We start from the raw sequence: 17,263 nt of genomic DNA on the forward strand, positions 1-17,263 counted from the left end.
CTTTACGACATAATACACTGTGCCTGATGGCTGCCTTTGGATCCTCATTGAAAAGCTGTCAGTCTTCGCAATCCAAAGTATAGCCTAGGGAGCATTTACTGGATAATTAATATATTAAATGCATGAAAAATAGTTACACAGGCACATCGTCAGCTTTTCAAGGGGGTAAAGAAGGATATGGCCTGTGAACCATCAATATACAAGCATCCCTGAATGGCAGTCATAAAGCTGCACATAATTTTATAGCTTCATTCACTGTGGCATGCTGTAGAGGAAAGCCATATTTTCTCATAGAAATCACTTTCGGCTGCTTGTGAAACCTAAAGAGCCAGTGTCAGCCACAAACTTGATAAGGTGTACTTGCAGGAAAAGGATGAAAAGGGTTATTATTTTGTCCTTCTCCAATTCTAAAGCATCCTTTTCTTTTCAGGAGGGGAGAAAAAAAAGAACAAGTTGGGACGGAAGAACATTAGAAGCAGGAATAGGCTGTATTACCACAGGAAAATATTTTGTTGTTTAATAAGATCACGGCTGACCCTCCCATCTCATGTCCACTTCAACACTCCTTCTCAACATCCCCTGATTCCCTGTGTGCCGAAAGTCCATCGATTTCAGCTTTGAATATACTCAACGACTGAGTGCGCACAGGACTCTGGGGGAGAAAATTTCAAAGTTGCCACACTTCTTTGAGTAAAGAAATACCTCCTTCTCTGTTTATGCTGAGACTATGCTGCCTGGGTTACAAAGCTCAGCCACAGTTAGAGGTTACCATGTGTTTTTTTTGTGAAATCCTTTTGCCTTGTCTTTTTTATTCAGTAAAAATTTGTCAAGCAGGGATAATTGAACCAGCTTTCGAACAATGCAATTTGAATTCTCCTCTGCTTTATTTCCAACTTTTCTTGCACATATCAGGAAAAAATGCAAAAATATGAAAATTTACCAGTTTAGCGTATTCTGCAATCAACCTCTCTCTATGAGAGCTCTGGTTAAAACTCAAAGTTCAATGTGTTTCCTACTTTGCTGTGCTCCATAATTACTCCACACTGCCTGATATTTTCATGGAACATTAACTGTGTCACATGATCTTCTCTGTATACGCCTGTCTGTTACCCAAAAGACCCCCTTAGACCTTGACATTATTAATAGTCCTATTCATTAAATATTACTCTTGTAGAATGGAAGACATAATATTGGCCTGAAGATAGGAGCAAAGAGAAGGAATAAGCAAAATTAATTTTCTGGAGAAAAGTCCATGATTTTTGAAATGACATTCTATACTGTTAACATTTTTAATGTGACACAAATGGCATTTGCCACAAATTGCAATAAAAATAGTGACAGAGGCTGGTTATGGAATTCTGTGCTGCTTAAACATCCAATGATATGATACATTATCAGTGTCATTATCAGTGATGCTATTTATTTGCATTTAATTCCAAATGAAGATAGCTGTATAATCTAGCATCAATGGTCATATGAACAAGAAATATCAATTTTCTAATATGCCGATGGGTATAAATCTCTGTGAAACACTGCAGCACCATTAAAGCATTTTCCATGGCAAACCATACAACACTTTATATTTAATCAGATAATATAATTATTCAAAGCTCTTTGAGATCTTCCTCTAAAGCACTGTGCAACATCTAAACATACCATATTTCAGAAAATAACTTTTAAGTATTTATTACAGGAACAAAATCACATTCTTCAAATTAAACAAAAAAAGAGTAATTTCTATATTTATGACATTAAGCGGGAGGGTTTCCCCATAATCTCTGTGTTGTAAAATTGCTAACACGTTTATGATCATACCCTATGGCACTACGTGGAAATCTCCTGACAAAATTTATTTTGCCAGATTTTCCCTGTAATGTCACGTACTTTACCAGTTCCTTTTCACAGTATTCTGTTGATTTGATTCAAAGATATAAATTTTTTCATCCATTCATTTGCTAATAAAACAAAAATGATGAGTCCCCTAATCAGTACTCAAAGTACATCAAGAGGGAGATAAAATAGAGGGATTTAAGTTTCATCAATGTTCAAAGCAAAATGGTCCATGATGTGCTGATCTCTGATCTGTGATACAATATCCTTCATTCAATATAGGTGAGATTTCCTAAACCCTGTTCCAGGTTGGCTGCCGGTGACTAGTTGGTGTTCCACGGGGCTCGGTGTTGGCTTCGCTACTTTTCGCATATGTTAATGATTTGGAAGACAGAACTGATGGCTTTGTGACTACGTTTGCAGAGGTTACAAAGGTAGTTGGAGGGACATGTAGCATTGAGGAAACAGAGACTGCAGAAGGTCTTGGGCTGATTGGGAGAATGGCTAAAGAAGTGGCAGAAGTGTAGGGAAGTGTATGGTCATGCACTTCAGTAGAAGAAATAAAGGTGCAGATCATTTTCGAAAAGAGGAGAGAATTCAGAAACCTGAGATGCAAAGGGACTTGGGAGTCCTAGTGCTGAATTCCCTGAAGGTTAATTTTCAGGTTGATTTGGTAATAAGGAAAGCAAATGCAATGTTAGCATTTATTTCAAGATGACTAAAATGTAAAGGCAAAGATGTAATGCTGAGGCATTGTAAGGCATTGATATGCTTGGAATATTGTGAGCAGTCTTGGTTCCACAGGTTCACAAGAATAATCCTGGGATAAAAGGATTAACATATAAGGAATGTATGAGAAGTATCAAGTGTGCCTTATATGTGAGGATACCTTGAAACCTCTGGGCCTGTACTCACTGCAGTTCAGAAGGACGAGGGAGGATCTCATTGAAATCCACCGAATATTGAAAAGCTGATATAAAATTGACATGGAGAAGACGTTGCGAATAGTCGGAGATTCTAGGACCTGAGGGCACAGCCTCAAAATAAAAGGGAACACCTTTAGAACAGAGATTTTTAGCCATAGAGTGGTGAATCTGTGGAATTCACTGCTACAGATGGCTGTAGAGGCCAAGTTATTGGGTGTACTTAAAGCAGAGTTTGATAAGTTCTTGATTAGTATGGTTGTCAAAGGTTATGGGGGAAAATAGGAGAATGGGGTTGAGAGGAAATAATAACTCAGTCATGATCAAATGGTGGAGCCAAATAGCCTAGTTTTGTTCCTATGTCTAATACCACCTGCACAATCCACAAAGGGTACAGTCCATTTTTACTGTAGTAGTGGACTGAAGCAGGTGCTGAGGTGAAATTTATTCTTTGTTAACTAACTCTAGCAAAGGCTGGCTTCCAATTATCCAGTGGAACTGAGAGAAATGCGTCCATGTATCATGCACAACATGGTTAATGTTTTGTAATTTGCCACACTGCCACAAAAAGGCTGTGGTATCTGCCCCTCAGAGAGGAGGCAGGACTTCACCAGAACCAGGAGGGTGATGATCAAGTATTGTTTTTCAAATTTTCCTTGGAATCAGAGTCATACAATTCATCACTGATTCTGTGATGTCAGATTCTCATTTACACTGACTTTGCACCAATACCTTTGTTAGTCTCTCCCCACATCCCCACAAGTCCTCCCAGACTCTACTGCTCATTTTACAGTCTGACACCTTTTAGAATCAGACAAAGCACGCAATCACAGGGAGAACGAGCAGACTCCACACAGACAGCACCAGAAGTCTGGACCGATGAGGTCAATGGAGGATTCCTGAAACTGGTATCTGAACAGAGTCAGCCAAAGAAACATGGCAGCCACGAAGTAACTCAGAGCTGGAACATGTAGATCACATTTACCTTCAATTTCATTAGAAGCATTGATAACAAGGAAGGCATTTATCAAAGCAATCAAGATTGCCTGTTATCTTGCTTGTTTAAATTCAAATGGCTGCCTGAGATGCAATATAAAAGAAGGTTAATAATTTCTGTTCTCACACTGACAAGGAATCATGCCAAGTGAGGAGGAAGGATGTTTTAATATTGCACCAGGTATGCAGTAGGGAAGATGGCAAAACCAGGGCAAGAAGGATTAGGTAACTGTGAGTCATCACCGCAAAAAAATCCAGATATAGCTATTGATTGTATATGATTGTGGTGTGCATTACACTGGTAATGCACCTTCTCTATACAAAAACTATTTGCTGTATTACAATGTGCCAATTTAATCCCACTCTCCCCAGTGAATTAGAAAGAGGGGAGCACAGAACGCAGTGTAATAAAGGAAAATGTGACAAGGAGAGCTACAAAGATAATGCAAGCAGCAAGGAGGGGAAAAATGTCTGAATGGTTCGAAACCACATGCCAAACAATAAGAATAAAGCGAAGTGTATAAAGAATGAGAGTAAATCAAAATGAGAATAGGCATCAACTCCCTCTGTTATGATCAAAGATCTGTCAAATTTCAATAAACATACCTTCTAAAATATAGAAATAGAGATGCAGAAAGTGTAATTACAAAAATTAAATACAGTAAAATAATTTAATGAGTGATAACATTTTGAAACATCAAATTGGTCCGGTTGGTGGTAAAGATTTGTGAAACTTAGCATTATTGAATATGCATTTAATCAGACCATTTGGTATTATAGAGTCTATGTACCGTGACTCCCTCCTAAGTCACTGAGTGAACAGTCATAGACCATTAGCCTAAAGTAATATGTATGAGGATTCACCATTCCTTAGGGTGCAGTAACCGTTTTTTGCTCCCCAGTTGTCCCCATTAAATCATTAAACCTCAGGACAACCCTCCTTTACAAGCCATCTCCAGACCCTCCAAAACAGAATAATAAGAGCATGTTAAAGAACATTTTTTATATCTGCATTTTAATGACCCTTACCTTCTAGAGCATGAATTGATATATTCCTTGAAAATCAAGTTATTTAACTGTAACCATAGAGAATATAATCAGTAAGTATTCATGTTGATAAAGGGTTGGTACTCATTATTTTTCCTTCTCTATTCAATATGTTATTCTAATAGTCTTTCGCCCTTTCACCGATTTGAATAAAATGTGCATACATGAACAAGTCCAGAAGTTTTTGGAACGCAACATTCATCACATCTGTGCCTCTTCAGTATGAGAGTGTGCAGCCATGATTTTGAGGCCAGCTACGTGAGTAAATCTGCCAGTTATTGTGATCACAAGTCACCTTGGTTCAGTTAGTTGCACTGCAACCTTGGAGTCAGAACACGGCACAGTTGAAGTCCCATTCTGGGAGCCAGGCAAGCGAACAAAACCGTACTGGAGGTTTAGAGTGCAGTCCGAAGTGTTGGCTAAGCAATTCGGTGCAGCAGCTGCTGGTTTCTGAGGCAGCGGGTATCCCCACAGGACTCCAAAGTGCCTGCCACAGTGCTAAAAGTAAATACCTGTGCCCAGAACAGAAACGGGTTATAATCCTTTTGCAGGTATAAATAGAACATCAATTGAAACATAAAGGCATGTTTGAGGACCCCCTGCCAACTGATTTGCATTGAAGTAGCCAGTGCGGGAATGCTAAACCATCTGTAGACCATCTCTTTGTCCTCCTAATCCATGTGATCACAACACTTCGAAACTGCATTGTCTTCTTACTTAATCTCATCACATGAGTTATCGCTCCAGCATTACCCTCATTTCTGGTTGCACTCTTTTTTCCCCCTCATTTTAGTCAAATCCTTAGATAATTCCAGATCTCTCCCCAGATCCTTGAACAGATTTGCTCAGGGATCTGGCCTTCAGTCCTGATGTAGCGTCTCAGCCCAAAACATCGACTCTTTATTCCTCTCCATCGAAGCTGCCTGACCTGCCGAATTCCTCTGGCATTTTGTGTGTGTGTTACTCTTAATATTCAATAACACATTGCTGACTTTCTCACAAGGTCAATGGACTCATTCGCACGATGCCTCAGTTTGGTTCAGTTATAGTTCACTTTATCTGAGACAATTAGACCATAGGGCAGTACTGCACAGTATGGGCGCTCAGGCCTATGATGTTGTTCTGACCTATATAAGCACCCTCCACAGTCAATCAAACCCTTCCCACCTACACAGCCCACAGTCTAACTCTACTCCTATATAGAGTACTATATAGAGTACTCCTTACAGAGTTTAAGGAGGTTTTAAGTAACACCTTAAAGATTAAATAAGGAAAAGCAGATCCTTTGAGATCAAGGTTATTGCACTGACAATGGTCAGCATGCACAAGCCTGAAGTAAACTATATGCACAATAACTGTTTTTACAAATTCTTTCCCTGTGTGAAGCCATTTTATTTTGTGTTGTCAACTGACCACTAGAGGGAGTTGCAAAATAGACTCACAACATCTCTTTAAATCTCTGAAAGTCACCTTCAGGATATCACAAGGGCCAAGCCAATTGTTGGAGTGCATATTAACTTCCACCAATTAATATAAATCTTTATGGAAGTACCACAGCAGAATTATTACTTACTGATCTGCAGCAATACATTGGAAAACCGGCTGAGTCAAACCAAGTTGCCCCTCAGCGTCAAATGGGAGAAATAAAAGCAATGAGAAAATAGATGTATGTAAGAAAGAGAGAAGAGACAGAGGCTGTAGACTGCTGGTGAAATGAGGAGTGTGCGCTGTGCTCAAACCCTAATAGACCAGCTAGTCTGTACTAATCCACCTGTGCTAATTAGAACCTCCAGCAGGAAAACAAACCTCGTGGTGGCCGACATTGGTCTAGCTTGTTAAGCTTTTAGAAGGATATAGCTGCATTTTAGTCCAATTTGCAACACTGAAGCAGATTAAGTTCTGCAGTGTCGAGATGTGAATTGGATGCAAGCCCATTATTTCACTCTCCTGCCACGCTTACTAATGGCCACAATTATTCCCATGAAATGGACTTTGAAAATATACATTGCTACCAGCCTTATGCTTCAAGTAATTATGATCTCACTATGGGGTTGTGAGGTAATTTCTCATTCTAACTTGCACACTTCAGTCAGGTATATTGCGTGTAAAAGAACAAACTCTTTGAACCAACTGGACACTAAACACAAGCTTATGGAGAAGGTGGCAAAGAGAGAGGAAGCAAAGGAAGACACCAATATACTGGAGGATAGCTTAATCCAACAAAGAAGAGTATTTTACTAATGGGAAAACTTATACTTCGCAATCAGCATTTCTTACAGAGGATCCGGTTAGAAATAGTTTCTCCCCAAAAGCAGACTGACAGTCTCCCTAGTGTGTTCTATCATTTGCAGTGTTTGTAATATACACCCAGAGAACAATTGGTCACGTGGCATAATTCTTAAAGGGGCACACACTCAATATTATTAAACCCATGTAAGTCAGCTTGCCTTGAAGTAGCACAGGTATGGTTCAAGATCAATATGCAAAACAACACTATTCCGCTGATGGCAAAATGATGAAAAATATGAGGCAACACAGAGGCAATGTTGATTATTTTTGGCTTTTCACATCCTCAGGACGTTGCGACCCGTTTTATGCCGAAATGAATCACAATTGCTTTTGAAAGTAAGCATTTCAAAATGCCCCATAATAAGAGGGGTATGGTTCAATCCTCACTCCAGAGGCTTGAGCTCCAATAACCAGACTTACTGCACAGAGCAGAAAGAGAGTTCCTGTCCCTTGTGACATTAAGCCAACTTCCCCCTCAGGTAGAAATAGTCAAGGTTCAAGATTCAAGATTGTTTGTTGTCATTCTTCAGTACACAAGTGTAAAGAAGAGGAAAACGATTGTTACTCCAAGTCCGATGCAGCATAAATAAAACTCAATGAGCATGAAGAATACACTAGAGTAACGTTACAATGAATATAAAAGCAATGTACAATAACTGTACATAGTACATAGACTGACCGCACATAAAGTAACATTAGATGGTGTGTAGTGTTGGTGGGGTGGGTTAAGCGGTGGAGCTGATTGCTTGGGGGAGTCCTGGTGTGGGTGTTGTGTAGACATTGGAAAAAAATGTTGAATTTCCCCATGGGGATGAATAAAGTATCTATCTATCTATCTATCTATCTAGTCTCTTTCTTGATAGGCATGGGACCAACAGTCCATAAGCAAGGAGGGTGTGATCCTTCATGATTCTGCTGGCCTCTTTTTTTGCCACTTTTCTGTACTTACGTCTTTGATGGCAGGCTTGGCGGTGCTGGTGATGTGCTGTACAATTTTAACTGCCTGTTGTAGAGCCTGCTGTCCCATGCCAGTAGTTCAATCCGTGGGTGAGATTACCCTTATAACCCGGTCATCTTTTATCCTACAATCAATAGCACCATTAAAGATTATCGTTTAACATTGTTGCGTGCACATTGGTTGCCACGGTTTTGCTGTTGCTTACGAAGAACTTCAAAGGTTCCACCAAGAAAGTATGAAGGCTATTGTGCAAATGCGTGGTTTTCTTTTCATACATTTAGCTTCCTTCACTAATTTATTGAATGGCTGTTTAAATAATGATAAACAGGATCATTATTATTGTTTATAGGATGTAATGGATTTCCCATGGATACATACGGTTGCATCAAAATTATTGTTAGTCCAACTACAATAGCCTCTGCTTGAATCAACTCACAGAGGTTATGATCACCCAGCTTTAATATACTTTGATTTACAACAAAACTGATTTTATATGACTGTCCTTCAACATGACATTGAACGGAAAGCTATTATACAACCTCAAACAAAAGAAAATCTGAAGATGCTGGAAATCCAGGCAACACGCTGAAAATGCTGGAGAGACTCCGCAGGCCAGAAGGCGTCTATGGAAAAGACGTTTCAGGCCGAGATCCTTCATCAGTTCCTCCTGTGTTTTGTGTGTGTTGCTATTAGTACAACCTATTTTCTTCATCGTGTCTTTTTCAAGCCAGCAGTTGGATTTCCAATGCATCTTGAAAGCATTCTGTGCTGTAAAGTCCTGATTCATTTATTGCTGCCCAGTTTGACTGCACCTACACGCTGATGCACCATCAATAACTCTCGGAAACGGGGGGTGAACGATAGGCTTTTATTAGCAGCAAAAGGGACCACGACACCTTGGAGACTGAGGGAGGAGCAGTGCCCCAGTCGCCTTTATACAGGGGTCTGTGGGAGGAGCCACAGGAGCAGTCAGCAGGGGGTCTGTGGGAGGAGCCACAGGAGCAGTCAGCAGGGTCTGTGGGAGGAGCCACAGGAGCAGTCAGCAGAGGGGCGTGTCCAGACAGGTATACATAGTTTACCACACATGCTGTTATGTCAATACTACATTTACTGATCCCCTCCCCCCTTTGTTTAATCTTTCGCCATTTATCTCCTGCTCTACAAGCTTTGATTAACATAGTGGATCCTTCCATAATTCTGATGGGTTGCACTTCCCCAGCCTGCGGCATTCGGTGAGCTTAGTGACCTGCCCCGTTACCTTCGCGTGGGCCAAGGATTTGTCACTTCTTTGTCTCATTAGTAGAATGTACTGGAAGTATCTGTAAAGAGCGAAACTCAGTTAATGTTTCAGGTCAATAAATTCTCTGCAACCTGCAAAATAACTTGTCTCACTCTCTGAGGACAGAGCCTGATTGAATGAGTGATTGCTGCACCCTTTTGTCTTTATTTCAGGCTTATGGCGTCCACAGTATTTTGCTTTTGCTGTCTTTGTTCATGCATTTCAGTTTATCACTTACTGAAAGGAGCAATATTACTGTTCGGACCATTCAAAATACTCTATGATTAGCACATAGAATCCTTAATATGAAAAAGTAGAATAGAGGCCTGATGATAGGTTGGCAGTAAGACAACTCCCTCTTGTTGGGGGAGATATGAGGCAGCAGAAATGTAGCGATCAATGGAAGAAAATGAGTAATAAAAGCCAAATCTGAATAATGTAGTTGATGATCCTTAGAACCTTTTATCCTGCAGGCCCAATGTTATTTAAGGAGAGGTCACATATCAGAGTGTACTGCACTAGCCAGAATTAATCCCTAAGCAGAATGCCCTACACTCAGAAAATCCCTTTTCCTCCAAACTTGTTCACACTTCTGTCTTCTTGATTAGACTTTATACATTTAATTACTATTTACAGTACTGCGCTAGACTACAGTACCAGTCTTAGGCGCATGTAAAAAATTCTGTATAAGGTGAAGATGCTTTCAAAAATAAAAATAAAGAATTGAAAAGTTTCTAAATATCAAAAAAAAATTACTAAACAGTAAAAAATCTAAATCAAATCTATATTTGGTGCGACCACTCTTTGCCCTTAAAACCACATCAATTCTATTAGGTGCTGTTTTGTAAGGAAGTCAGCTGGTTGGGTGCTCCCAGCATCTCAGAGAACTTGCCACAGTTCTGCAGATTCTAGCTGTCTCGCTTGCTTCTGTCTGCCCAGACAGCCTCGATGATATTGAAATCAGGGCTCTGTGGAGGCCACATCGTCTGAAACCATATAAAAAAAACTAAGGTGCCTTAGAGTTTTGCGTGGTAACGTATTTACTTATTTTGTCAAAGGACATAGACGTTGCTGGCAAGGCCTGGATTTACTATATATCTTATGTTGTCTTGAACAGAGAGGTTTACTGGGAGATATGCATTACCATGCTACATGTTTGGATTCACGTATTGGTCAGATTGGGTAAGGATGACAGATTACCTTCTCTAAAGGACATTCCCTGAAGGACATTAACCAAGAATATGGGTTTTTGAGATAATCCAGCCACTTTGCAATCCCACTAATAATACAAGCATTTTATTCCAGATTTACTTAATAAATCTAAATTCCCCATTTGCCATGAAGGGATTCAAAACATGTATCTCTGAATCAGTAATCTACATACTAGTTCAGTAACTCAACATTTATGTCACAGTACTCACAGAGAGTGGGAGGGGGTGTGATATTTTGTATTCTGAGCCCAGCAATCATAATTTTTTTTGTACGAGACACACAACATAATTTTCAGAAGTACACACTCATGTGCTGTAACCTGTGTCAAGATATATCTCAGGGTGAGCTGCTTTTCACAAATGAAGTAGCGTGCATGATTCCGAAGGGCCAGGTCAGAGTTTAGTTACTGGAGCTAAACACAGATGTATTATAGCTGTTGGTTTTATTCACCTCTCCATGTTTGGTTACATCAAAGTCAACGTAATTAGGTATACACAGCTAGCGAGCAAAATTGGTGCAAGAAGTTTACAATGGAGTCAAAGGTAAGCTTCAGCATTTGCCCCAGCGCTGACTAAAAGAATTTTCTTGTGAAAACTGCAGCCACCGTAAATGTACTATTACAGATAAAGAAGAGTTCAAAGCTATACTAAACGATACTGTTAACCGGGAAGGGTTAACAGGGAAGGGACTGAAAGTGGTGGGTCAGTGAATAAGAGGCAGCATATGGCAACACATCTCCAGACCTTGATGACAGTTGTAACAGCCAGAGCTCTGAAAAACCCCGGTGAGGTGCAGCCTAGGCGCTGCCTTCAGGCTGAGCACCAGCACTTGGTCCAAGCCACAACAGATGCATTCTTTAGGCAGATTCTTGGTGCATGCTGTTGACTGCCCTGAGCAAATCTTTAACCCAGCATCTCAGGGAGAGCATGACCGCGCATCTCATTGTATCCGATCCAATGTGTCACACCTGGGGATCGGAAGCCTTTTTTTCGAAGTCCAGAGGCAACCCGGTTTAACATTCCCCTCGCTGTCTGCTTAGCCGAGCCTCCTTGCAGTCTCCCAAGAGGCTGCCTGGAACAGGCAGGTGGCAGGTGACATGGATCTCGAGGAATTATGAGCCTTACTTTCCATCAGTTCTCTTTGTCTAACTGTGGAGGCAGAATCAAGGAAAGAGGCCAACAGCTTTGACCTGACATATCTCAGATCCAAGTGATTTGTCTATAAAATAATAAGCCATCCTATTCTGATTCAGTAGACTGCTGTGGAGTGTGTAACTGATTTCCTTCAATTTGTTATATATTTATCTGGGTAGACGGTTAAGAGGACCCTGTATAAATTACATTGGAACACTAGAAATTCATTTAGAAAAATCCTATGTTCGATTTACATAAACAGGAACAGATCAGCTTAAAGCTGCTTATGGTCTGATTTCGTGAAAGTTTTTTTTCATGCAAATCTTTTGCATCTCACTATGTGATGCGGAAAATATTCAATTATTTTCACATTGTAGGTATTTTCAGCCGAGACGCCACGGATTTGTAAAACTTAAGAGCTAGCCATGAAAGCAACTCCAGCCAATCAGGAGCTGGGCAGTAATGTATGCTAAATACAGATAACAGATGCTAATGCATGCTAATGAATCTCGCCTGTCCTCTTCCCAGCACATTTCAGCTGGATTGCAGGCAAAACTTGTAGACAGAATGTCACAAGGGGAGGAGAAATAAAAGATGTGAGCGAAACTTAAACCAGGAGGAACATGTTAGCGTGTAGACAGCAAGGAGCTGAAGGGCTGGGGCAACAATTTTATTAAGGCTATTGGCTAACTGACTCAGCAGCCCCATTATGGGAATGGTATAGTCTTGGCTAACTTCCTAGTTTAGTATCCCAACGCCAATACCATTCATTAGGAGGCATAAGATCAAATTTCAATATGGCAGCTAGCTTTGAAAGAAATTAACTAATATGAAACTAAAAATCTAGTATCAGTAATGGTTTAATAACTCCAGTATCTATACCACAGGATCCACTTACCGCTTAGACCATAAGACTTAGGAGCAAAATTAGGATCATCAAGTCTGCTCCGCAATTCAAACAAACTTGGTTTATTATTCCTCCAAACACATTGTCCTGCTCTCTCCCCATAACCTTTGACCCCTTACTAATCAAAATAAATGAAGAGCATTTGATGGCTCTGGGTCTGCACTCACTGGAGTTTAGAAGGATGATGCGCAAATCTCATTGACGCCTACCAAATGGTAGGGGTATGGAGAGCTGTGGTCCCATTCCAGATCAATGGGAGCAGGCAGTTTAAATGGTTTCATCGTGGATGAGATGGGCCTGTTTCTGTGCTGTACTTTTCTATGACTCTAGTACTGAAAAACTTGGATAGAGTGGATCCAGAGAGGATGTTTGTAATGGTGGGAGAGTCTAGGACCAGGGGGATCTTTCTCATCCCTTGAGAACAGAGATGAGGAGGAAATTCTTTAGCCAGAGGGTGGTGAATCTGTGAAATTTATTGCCACAGATGGCTGTGGTGGTGAAGCCATCAGATGTATTCAAAGTGGAGATTGATAGATTCTTGATTAGGAAGGGAGTTAAAGGTTATGGGGAGAAGGCAATCGAATGGGGTTGAGAGGGAAAATAAATCAGCCTTAATCGAATGACAGAGCAGACTTGATGGGCCAAATGGTCTAATTTTGCTTCTATGTTTTATGGTCTTTAAAAACCAGTATGGATTTCCACACAATGCTAATAAGAGCCATTTGCAAATATGTACGTGGAGTTTTGATGACATCATAACCAGTTGACCGTAACTTCAGAGGAGAAACACTGGTGGCTTTCCTGCCAGGCCAGAGTCTTTACGGTAGAGCGATACAGGATCAGGCACATATATATTCTGTATTGATCAATAAACCAATTGTTTGGAATCAAATGATCTGCCTGGTGTCTCAGGGCTGGGTGTGTCTGCGGCCATCCCACCTTCCCCACCATCCCTCCCCTTGCCCCAGCATTCCTTCTCTGCCACCTGTCCCACACCCCTCCCACAGTGTTCCATCCTCGCCATTCCCAACGTCCTTTGTCCCTGCGAGATTTACAACAAACTCGCTCTCCACTCCATGTTGATAAATACAGTACTTACACACCCTAGCTCTCTTACTCTCTCTCCACACACACACACACACACACACACACATATATATATATAAGAAATTTGCACAGCACTGTATAAAAAAAATTACTAATCATTTTTCTCTACTATGTGAACAAAGAGCAAAAATAATGAGATTGTGCTCATGGTTTGTTTCATGGTCTGTTCAGAAATCTGATGGCAGAGAGAAGAAGCTGTGTCTAAAATGTTCAATGTGTGTCTTCGGGCTCCTGTTCCTCCTTCGTGATGGTAGCAATGAGAAGAGTGCATGTCCTAGGTGGTCAGGGTCCTTAATGACAGATGCTCCTTCTGGCGACCTCCTTGATGATGGAGGGTTACTGCCAATGATGGAGCTGGCTGCGTTTACAACTCAGCCTTTTCTGATCTTGTGCAATGGACCTTCTGTGCCAGGCAATGCAACCAGTTAGTATGCTCCCCATGGTACATCCGTGAAAATTTGCTAGGGTCTTCGGTGACACACTAAATCTCCTCAAACTCCGAACAAAATATGGCCACTGGTGTGCCTTCTTTGACGATGCATCAATATGTTGGACCCAGGATGATAGATAGATAGATAGATAGATACTTTATTCATCCCCATGGGGAAATTCAACTTTTTTTCCAATGTCCCATACACTTGTTGTAGCAAAACTAATTACATACAATACTTAACTCAGTAAAAAATATGATATGCATCTAAATCACTATCTCAAAAAGCATTAATAATAGCTTTTAAAAAGTTCTTAAGTCCTGGCGGTTGAATTGTAAAGCCTAATGGCATTGGGGAGTATTGACCTCTTCATCCTGTCTGAGGAGCATTGCATCGATAGTAACCTGTCGCTGAAACTGCTTCTCTGTCTCTGGATGGTGCTATGTAGAGGATGTTCAGAGTTTTCCATAATTGACCGTAGCCTACTCAGCGCCCTTCGCTCAGCTACCGATGTTAAACTCTCCAGTACTTTGCCCACGACAGAGCCCGCCTTCCTTACCAGCTTATTAAGATGTGAGGCGTCCCTCTTCTTAATGCTTCCTCCCCAACACGCCACCACAAAGAAGAGGGCGCTCTCCACAACTGACCTATAGAACATCTTCAGCATCTCACTACAGACATTGAATGACGCCAACCTTCTAAGGAAGTACAGTCGACTCTGTGCCTTCCTGCACAAGGCATCTGTGTTGGCAGTCCAGTCTAGCTTCTCGTCTAACTGTACTCCCAGATACTTGTAGGTCTTAACCTGCTCCACACATTCTCCATTAATGATCACTGGCTCCATATGAGGCCTAGATCTCCATATGGACCTTCAGAGATGTGATACCCAGAAATTTAAAATGGCTCACCCTTTCCATTGCTGACCCCTCGATGAGGACTAGTGTGTGCTCCTGAAGTCCACCATCAAATCCTTGGTCTGACTGACATTGAGCGCACGGTTGTTGTTGCGACACCACTCAACCAGCCCATCTATCTCATGCCTAAACGCCACTTTCTCACTTTCTAAGATTCTGCCAACAAGCTGTTGTGTCAGGAGCAAGTTACATTATTCCTTCATTATAAATGGGAATCCTTGCTCTGGGATTCCATCGCTGTCAAACCTTCCCCCTGAAGGCTGATGGAATGTGCCTTGTGGATTAGTATAGGCGCAGCAAGTAGTGCTCTTGCCACATGTCTCCAGCGACCTGACTTCATTTCTAACCTTGGCTGCTGACTGCGTGAGGTTGGCATACTCTCTCTCTGACCATGTAGGTCTCCCTTGGGTGGCACAGTTTCCTTCATGTCCAAAAGAACCCTGGAGTTGGTTAATTGAGCAACATAAATTATATCTAGTGTAAGCGTAGGCAATTCTACAGATGCTGGAAATCCAGGGCCACACACACTGGAAGATGCTGGAGGAACTCAGCAGGTCAGGCAGGAAAATAAACCCTTTGGAGCATTATCAGCCTTCAGGAAGGGCCTTAGCCTGAAACGTCTATTGCTTATTACCCTCTGTAGATGCTGCCTGATCTTCTGAGCACATCTAGCGTAGGTAGCTAGGGGTGTAAGGGATAGAGGAGGTGAATGGGCAAGTGTGAGACATTAGGTTACTGGGGAAATAGATCTTATGGAAATGCTCCCTCAGCAAACAGGGAGAAGGGGGGCACAAATATTTGAATTTGCTGTATTTTGCTATGCATTGCCTTTTCTTTGTACTTTAAATAATTTTAATGAGATCCTGATAGTGACGCAGGCTGCAAACCACGTTGAGAAGGGTTGTAAACTCAGTCGGCCCCATCAAGGGCACTGGTCTCCATAGCATCCAGGGCATCTTCAAGGAGCAATGCCTCAAAAAGGTAGCATCCATCATTAAGGACCCCCATCACCCAGCACATGCCCTCTTCTCATTGCTACCATCAGGAAGGAGGTACAGGAGCCTGAAGACACACACTCAACGATTCAGGAACAGCTTCTTCCCCTCCATCCTTCAGATTTCTGAATGGATGTTGAAATCATGGATACTACCTTACTACATTTTTTTACTCTACGCATTTAATTTTACATATATACATACATTCTTAATGTGTGTGTGTATATATATATACATATATATACATATATACACACACACACAATCTAACAATAATTCACAGTTGTTATTATTATGTACTGCAATATACTGCTGCCCAAGAACAACAGATTTTACGACATATGCTGGTGATATTAAACCCGAGTCTGGCTCTGATTCCAATTCAAACCTGTTTTAAAATACTTCTGATGTTACATTGTTCTCCTTTAGTTGATACTTGTCTTCAACATTTATCATCTAACGTCTCTAGTGCCTACTGACTTCACTTAAAGGGATTGTGTGTAAGAATTTAAATTTGCCTGCTTTTGGAGGAGCATGAACAAGGGTCCTTATTGCTGGAAAATTATGCATATGTTTATATTCTCCAGTTGTACATGGATTTTGGATAAGTATTGATGGGGCAGAATTCGTTGTCTCCGCTTATTCCTGCCCCTGACAGAGTAAGTACTAACTGTAGTATATATATATATTCAGTGGTCACTTTATTAGATACACCCTTTTATGATTGCAAATATCTATCAGCCAATCACATCGCAGCAACTCAACTCACTGCATAAAAGCATGCAGGCATGGTCAAGAGGTTCACTTGTTGTTCAGACCAAACATCAGAATGGGAAAGAAATGTGATCTCAGTGACTTTGATTGTAAAAGGCTTGCTGGTGCCAGATGGGGTGGTTTGAGTTTCTCAGAAATTGCTGATTTTCTGGGAAACAGGTCCTAGAGCAGGGGTTCCCAAACTTTTTTAATCCAATGAGCCATATCATTATCCGAGGGGTCCATCAACCCCAGGTTGGGAAACCCTGCCCTAGAGTGGTGCAAAAAACAAAACTCATCCAGTGATAGGCAGTTCTGTGAGTGAAAACACCTTGTTAATGAGAGAGGTCAGAGGAGAATGGCCAGACTGGCTCAAGTTGACAGTAACTCAAATAACCATGAGTTACAACAGAGGTGTGTAGAGGAGCATCTCTGAATGCACAATATGTTGAACCTTGAACTGGATGAACTACAGCAGTACAAGACCAT

General features: G+C 41.1%; 1 long non-coding RNA gene across 2 annotated transcripts in view; it reads right to left on the bottom strand.

The window, feature by feature from the left end:
* The window catches only part of LOC140731405 (uncharacterized), a 274,286-nt gene that overhangs the window by 149,979 nt on the left and 107,044 nt on the right, over positions 1–17,263 (bottom strand). The window contains exon 4 of one of the 2 annotated variants that reach the window (XR_012099805.1): positions 9,119–9,362. The exons of the other annotated variant lie outside the window; for it this stretch is intronic. This is a non-coding gene — a long non-coding RNA (uncharacterized lncRNA). Of the gene's footprint in view, positions 1–9,118; positions 9,363–17,263 lie in introns of those variants that run through there. 2 annotated transcript variants of the gene reach the window in all.

This window comes from Hemitrygon akajei, chromosome 8 (assembly GCF_048418815.1).
Source record: "Hemitrygon akajei chromosome 8, sHemAka1.3, whole genome shotgun sequence".
Classification (NCBI taxonomy): Eukaryota; Metazoa; Chordata; class Chondrichthyes; order Myliobatiformes; family Dasyatidae; genus Hemitrygon; species Hemitrygon akajei.